This window comes from Pleurodeles waltl, chromosome 7 (genome assembly GCF_031143425.1).
Source record: "Pleurodeles waltl isolate 20211129_DDA chromosome 7, aPleWal1.hap1.20221129, whole genome shotgun sequence".
Taxonomy (NCBI): Eukaryota; Metazoa; Chordata; class Amphibia; order Caudata; family Salamandridae; genus Pleurodeles; species Pleurodeles waltl.
In genome coordinates, this window is record NC_090446.1 from 635,091,907 (window position 1) to 635,099,598 (window position 7,692).

General features: G+C 39.1%; 1 protein-coding gene across 1 annotated transcript in view; it reads right to left on the reverse strand.

The window, feature by feature from the left end:
* The window catches only part of SLC26A2 (solute carrier family 26 member 2), a 168,491-nt gene extending 163,540 nt beyond the window's left edge, over positions 1-4,951 (reverse strand). Inside the window, exon 1 of the mRNA XM_069244603.1 lies at positions 4,878-4,951. The gene's annotated coding sequence lies outside the window, so the exon portion shown is untranslated. The remainder of the gene's footprint in view (positions 1-4,877) is intronic.
* Between the last annotated feature and the right edge of the window lie 2,741 nt (positions 4,952-7,692).

A 7,692-nucleotide genomic window follows, 5' to 3' on the forward strand; every position in this document is an offset into this window, starting at 1 on the left:
AGGTGTGATTGTTGAGCCAACCATACTCTAGAGACTGATAATTCTTTGAAGACTACTACTACATCACTGAGTTTAGAATTGATGACAAATACTTACACAAAGAGAAAGAGCTTTCTTCTAATGTATTCTATTGCTTATTTTGTGAGTATGTTGAGGTGATGGACGCGAAAGATTGTTATGTTGGTACGCAGATTTCGACTTCGGTGGAAGAAGGAACTACTTATCATAGTCTACCTGTAACTTACACTATCAGTTGCAGTGTTTTACTAACGAACATGTTTCTATAACCAAGAATATATCCAATATTTATTTTCAAACTTTGATGTTGTGTTTTCGTTTGTGTTTATCATTGGTTATTTAAATAAAATAGCCAAGGATAATAAGTTATTATGAGAGATTTCTTTGAGCCTAATGTAACCTTTGTTACTCCTTTTGCTCATAGAAATATTCTAACCTGTTTACTAACACCTGTAGAGAAGAATGTTTTAGATAACACAGAAGATAGGAGGAGAGAAACAAAGGCTAAGATAAATAAGGGAATGATTAGTCATAGACCTGGGATTGATTATGCTTATACTGACATTATTAAACAAGGAAAATTAACACTGGATGCATTGCATGTGGGAAAGCATTGTATATATAGGCCACAGAGTGGTAGTGGCAGAGTGTTCGTGGGTACGAGTGAATGTAGACATGTGGTTATGTTTCGGAGCAAATGGGATTTTATGATGAATGGACAAGACCCACCAGTTCCTGGTGTTTACTATATTTGTGAAAGAAATGCTTACTACCGTCTTCCTAGAGGATGATCAGGCACATGTTATTTGGGAAGACTTGAGTAAATTTCCTAAACTGACGACAATTCAAACAAGACACAAGCAGGAATCAATTTCTAGCACTGTGGGAGACATTTTTGGAGCTATAATTCCCTCAGTGGGAGTAGTTCTGAATTGAATCAAGATACAGAAGTTGTCTACAATAGTGGATAACATGTTGACGCGTTATTCTGGAGCTATCATTCTTCTAGATACTGACTTAGCTGCTATAAGAGCTATAGCTCATCAGAACCACCTTGTGTTAGACATACTTTTGGCGAAAGAGGGCGGAGTTTGCTAATTACTCAGTTTGAGTCATTGTTGCACGTATATACCAGGTAATTCTAAGGTTAGAGGTTTGATTAGTAATGTAACAAGTAACACAGAAGATTTAAAAGAACTAACTGAAGCTACTATCTGGGAGAAAGCTGGCAAGGGAATTGCAACTGTGGGAAATTGGTTTGGCAACCTGGGGAAAGAAATTATATTAAAAAATAGTCAAATGGGTTTCAATAATTGTGTTTTGTCTAATTGGAATTTGGAGATCATATAAATTATTTAAATGGGTGAAGAAGAAAAAGTTTGAAAAGAATCAGAAGAGATGTAATGTTCAAATGAATAAATGTTATGGGAAAGGTAAAAGAAGAAAGAAAATTCATGAAATGATGAGAGACAAGATTTTGAATTTTGAAGAGAAAATAAAAAAATGTATTTGGGATTTGTGTGATGACACAATTAGTCATCAGAGGAGGGACTGCAGGAGCATAGATTTAACTGATGAAATTTATAATTGATAATTTACTGATCATTGATGAACTAATGTTTGAAAACGGGTGACTTTTATAAATGGCCACCAAAATCCATTTTGTTTTCTACTTAGGCTAACTTTAGTGGTAATAGAGTATTTTTTTATTTTCTCAATGCTTACTTAAAACAGTGTGTTTAGTAGTTTATAGACGTGTAGACAGCTAGCTCTAGTGGTTTTTTTGTGTTATGTCTTACAAGGTCCGATTTATTAGGTCATTGCTAGAGTATGACTGTCCTATTGTTTAGAAAATGTCACTAACGTATGGTTTCTTCCTCGAGGATGGAAGTAGATGCAACAACGTTAGACATTTCCTCCTGAACCTGAGATTCTGATGAGTTGGAACAATAGAGCCACAGACGAGACGGAAGAGAAGAAGAAATTTTTATAAATTGAGTTTAGCTAATGATTTTGTCAATGAGAAAATGTCCAGTGAGAATTCAGTGTACTATGAATGTGTAAATTTTAGTTATCTAGCCTCAGTTTTATTGGCATAATGTACAACGCCCCTATGTCTGACTATTCATGAGTTTTGTGAAAGTTAAAATTATGTTCTGTCACTTATTCTTGGGTGTTAGAAAAAGAAAAGAGATAGGCAGACCAGAATTTACGAGATCTTCCAGTGATATTTCCAGAGTTAGAGTAATGGGGAGTATTGCAGACATGTAGGCTTGTGGGATTCTCAGATCGTTCCTACTGATGGTGTCCCCTTGCTGAAGTGATCTTCCTGTTGTTATCCTACGGGTAATATATAAATTGTGAATTGTTATATGTGTATTTTGTTTTACAGGTACCAGCTGCAACTCATGAATTAATTGCTGAACGATAATGATATTATTTTTATTATAACCCGAGTTAGTATGTTTTTCAAAAGTCGTGTTTCTAAAACTTTTATATGAAGCCCAACATGTTAATGCTAATTAGAGGTCAGTGAGGGATTTTGTCATGGTATGCTCATGATTCATATTGACATTCTTTGATTTAGTGCTTCAATGTGTTTTGTCTCACTGGCGCAGATTTTGGTGTTATTAAGTTGCGTCAAAACACTTTAATTAATTTGTTTACTTGCTTTAATTAAACTCAGATATATAAGGTGTTCTAACCAGCCACTGATGATTCTATATGTATATCATTTGTGCAGGGGAAAATAGCAAACCAGGGCACTCCAAAGTCAATAATAAGTCCATGTAAGTCAAGTTGCAGGAGAAATTTTAATCCTTTGTAATCGGAGAAACTAAATGGTATTCAACAGGTATAAACGTCCATAAATGAAAAAACAGAAAACAGCCAACACGTGTTTCGTCCTATCGGACTTTTTCAAGGCTCAGAAACTAAGGTGAAGGACAAGGACTGTCCGAAAGATGATTCTGTTAAATCTCAAAAAAGTCGTCCTATATCGAAAATGAAGAACAATTCAGTACGGTAGTCCGTAATGTTATAGAAACCGGTGAGCATGATAACGCTGCCGTGGTAGGTGTAATGTTATCATGCGCTGCGTGCGACCTTACTGCTACGGAGTTCCCATTCCGGACTTGGGACGGTGAATCACACAGATATTGGTCCGTTTTTAGACCTCCAGTATATTTGTTTTCTCAATATTGCGGATACATTGAACACTATTTTTCTTCAATTTTGGAAACTCACCGGCTTCTATAACATTACGGACTACCGTACTGAATTGTTCTTCATTTTCGATATAGGACGACTTTTTTTTAGATTTAACAGAAGCATCTTTCGGACAGTCCTTGTCCTCCACCTTAGTTTCTGAGCCTTGAAAAAGTCCGATAGGGCGAAACACATGTTGGCTGTTTTCTGTTTTTTCATTTATGGACGTTTATACCTGTTGAATACCATTTTGTTTCTCCGATTAAAAAGGATTAAAATTTCTCCTGCAACTTGGGCTGTTTTCTGTTTTTTCATTTATGGACGTTTATACCTGTTGAATACCATTTTGTTTCTCTGATTACAAAGGATTAAAATTTCTCCTGCAACTTGACTTACATGGACTTATTATTGACTTTGGAGTGCCCTGGTTTGCTCTTTTCCCCTGCATTTTGTATATACAGCACGTGACATAGGTGGTTCCGTGTGTTCCACTTGTGTTCTTGTGTACTTATAAAACCCTTGGTGGTTGGGTTTTCGTACCAGGTTGGCACCATTTGCATTAATTTACAGACGATACAATACTTCCGAGCGCTTTGTTTCAGATGTGCAACGAGTAGCATCAACCACCACCCTTCTTTTAGTAACGTTGACTGATTGTATATCATTTGTGTTTGAGAATTATTTTCGTGACTTTAGCATTGTTAATATATGGAAATACATTTATAATCCTTCTTAATAAACTGGTGTGGTCATTGTAGTGTAATTAGATTATTGATTTCTTGTTTATTTATACTTATTATGACATGCGCTATAGCATCCACTCAAATCAATGTTGTGTTGGTCCACTGGCCAAAGGCGCGAGATCCACTAGTCTGAGGTAAAAGCTAGGATTTCACCGCGCTACAGCACATTTCAGTTATATTTTTTAACCGAGCAAACACAGCAAGTCATTTTTGAGCCGGAAACTACAAACAAGAGTGTGAGTGGCAGTGTTTCTGATATAACAACTGGAAATCAACTCGAAATCACCTTCTTAATCGAATGGACCTTTCAGATAATTTTGGGAATGCAAAATATATTTCACTTAATTTTGCAATAATTGTGTGGTAATTTTCCGAAATTACACTACAGTAAATTACTTGAGTTTCACACATAATTGTACCTTAAATTCACCATAACATTTCCAAGAAAATCATAGGGGTAAATACACAAGCTCTCTTATCCAATTCTGGCTGTTGTATTTTGTTGTAATTTGTGCCAATTGCATCATTTATCTCGATATTTGCTATATGGATTTGAAGAGCTCCTAGAGGCCTCCACAAAATAATTACACACTTTTATATTTTTTGACTAACGTCGTTTACGTGTGTCCTCTCAAAGTCACCATGTATTAGAACTTTTACCCTTACAAAAACTTTCCATAGTAAACCCCAGCACCCACGTGATAGATGTTTTATATCATAGCCACTTCAGGAAAAAAAAACATTTGCATTCATGCTTCAGAAGGTACCACTATGCAAAATAAATCTACCACGGAATAATTCTCATTCTACTTTAAGATCCACGAGCACACGAATAAATCCCCCTCGTTTTGTTCTGAAAAAGTTAACAGGTGTGCGTGTACGCTCACTTTCCCACGTTCATCTCCTTACCTTTCCAAGGCAAACTTCTTCGTCCCCCGGGTGACAACGAGACATTTGAGACCGGCGGCTGCCAGCCTGGGTAGGGGCGGAGCACCCGGAACAGCCCGGCCACGACAACAGCCACGCCCCTTAGGATCACACTGTGTCCACGCCCATTCTATTAGGCCGCGCCCCGTTCTCTTGCTTTTACTATTGAGAAAGAATTCGCGTCACGGGGTCGTCACCTACTCGCTATGCCTGTAAATGTCGACGGTAACTTTTGAAACCTGTGTTTTTTGTGTGGTACATCCGAGAGGGGCATAGATGAGTAAGCTGGTATTAATTGAATAGTATATATATTTATATATAGATTTTTATTAGCGTTCTTTTGTATGAACAAAAGGCATACCGCTAATGTTTCAACACCTACTTTAGTCAATGTAAGTTATTTTTTATAGTTTCAAATCATTTTTCCAAACGTTGCTGATTTACATAAAGGATACTGTTTGATCTGTGATCTTTTGCGTGAATCGTGAACCTTTCCAATATGGCAGTTTTATAAGTAAATGTCCGGCAGCTTTTGGGACTGTCATTTTATCTGTCTACAGTCTATATTTGTCTGGCGGGAAAGACGATATAGTCATAACAGCTTTATTCTTGTGATCCACGTGAGTGTTGTGGTGGATACGCCATTTAGAACTTTCAGTGAGAGTTTTTCGTGGAATACTGCTTGTGCGGTAGCATAGACTTGTTTGCTTCAGGCCCTCGCGATTCCTCTTTATCATTTCGCCCGGTTTTGAGAGATAAAAACAACCAGTACTTCGAATGAGCAAGAAAATGCACTGTTTTAGTTTGAAGAATTGGAGTATCATCACTCCTTAGTGGGCTTCAGTATGTTTAATGGGATATTAGCGGTACTTCGCAGTAGCAAACTTGTACTCTGAGGTATTAAGTACCAGGGCGTCATATTAATTTTAAGGCCTGCGAAATGCATTAAATAATGGAACTGTAATCCCAATTCCTGGGGGGTGAACGTGGTGCGGAATCGTGGGGGTGGATCAGGGAATGGTAGAGTGGGATGAAAAGTGTGGCGTAAAAGAACAACATGGTCTGTAACTGTTTTGTTAGTCTAAAACCATAAACTAACCGCATATTAAATAAGACACCTTAAATGAATAGTAATGCCCGTTAAAACAATCAGTGAGTGATGCACTGTTTTAAATTGTGAAACCTCTAATGGAATCTAATCGCTGCAGTTGTCTGTAGCTAGAGCCACATAATTGAATTCTGGTTGGTGCAGTGAGAAATGGCCAATTACTTACCGTTAATTTTCATTACTCTGAAACCACGTGTTCCTTGTTTACGTATGAGTTCATCCCCATTAATCCAGTACCTAATTACCAAACTTGGCTTTTCTTTCCCAACCCAAGTGGGCCCCCATCTAAAAAGAGTATAAATACATGCCTTCCTGAAGTAATAAAGTCCAGAAAGAAATCAGTTGAACAGCAGTGAGAGGTGGGCGGGAACCCAGGACTGTTACGAGGAAGACATGGACTTGGAGTAATGAAAACTAACAGCAAGTAACTAGGCATTACCTCCTCGTCCATCTTCCTCTCACAGTCCGTACATTAAAGTACGTACCCAAGGAAGAAACTGATTTCAAAACATAACATATCAACTGTGTAGCAAAAATAAGCATACAAGATGCAATGACCCAAATATAGAACTCTGAAGAGGGATCCACAGAACCCAAAAAGGCAGAACCAAAATCAGAGGAAACATTGCCACCCAACAGCAAATGGAATTGGGTAGTAACAGAATCCCCCACAAAAGCTGCACAGGAGGCAGAAACACCCACAGTAGACCCCCCAGGAAAGATGCTGGGACAAGCGGGCCAGCCAAGAAATAGGACAATAAACGACCAACATGACAAGGCAGAGAGGAAACCCGAGACCCCACAGTGACAAATCATAGGAGAAAAACATAGCAATGGACATCCAAAACACATCAGCACGTTGCAAATACACAGCAAGTGCACCATGTACATCAAGGGAATGCCAGCTCATCACCATGTCGGGCATAAGAGATGGGCAAAAAGGAGGCAAAACAAGATCAGAAGCCTAAGGAAAAGAGGGCACCATAGTAGAGAGAAAAGCCAGATTAGGACAAGTACCACCTCGTCAAGGAAAGAAGGAGACAATGCCCAAACCTACCCAGCAATCTCCCAGAGGAAAGGGTCATCAGAAAATAACCGAGGCCGAAAGAAACTTGAAGGCAGTAGTCCCCCAAGGCCCAAACGGAGTATGTGCAAACCCTGCATCACCAGAGGAAGGACCCAAAAAGGTACAGAGGAGGGAACAACCAGACGTAGAAGAAAATAGCTCTGCAGCAAGCAAACCGCCAGAGGAGCAATAGACAAAACACCAGACCCCTGAAAAAGCTGGAATGTCAGTCCACAGACCAAGGAGGGTTGTCACAGCCATACCGAGCTGAAAAACCAAACCAAAGGACCTCCAACACAGCAACAGGGGTCCAAGAGGAAGAAGACCACCCCTCAATGGGACATCAGATAGAAAAACACTGCTAAGGACGCCCAAAAGCAACAAGGGCAGATGGCTGTTGGAAAGGATGATTTCGCACAACAACAGACAAAGACACCCCAGATGAAAGCTAGACCCCCCTCCCCCAAGAGATAAACCGCAAGCCCCAACCAGCGAGAGGCAACCAGCAGAAGAAGCAGGAGATGCAGCAGGGATGGATGCATAGACAAAACCCAATGGGGTCAGACTGACAGACGGAGAAGATAAGGGAACCAAGAATGCCTTGACCAAAACAGGGCAATCAA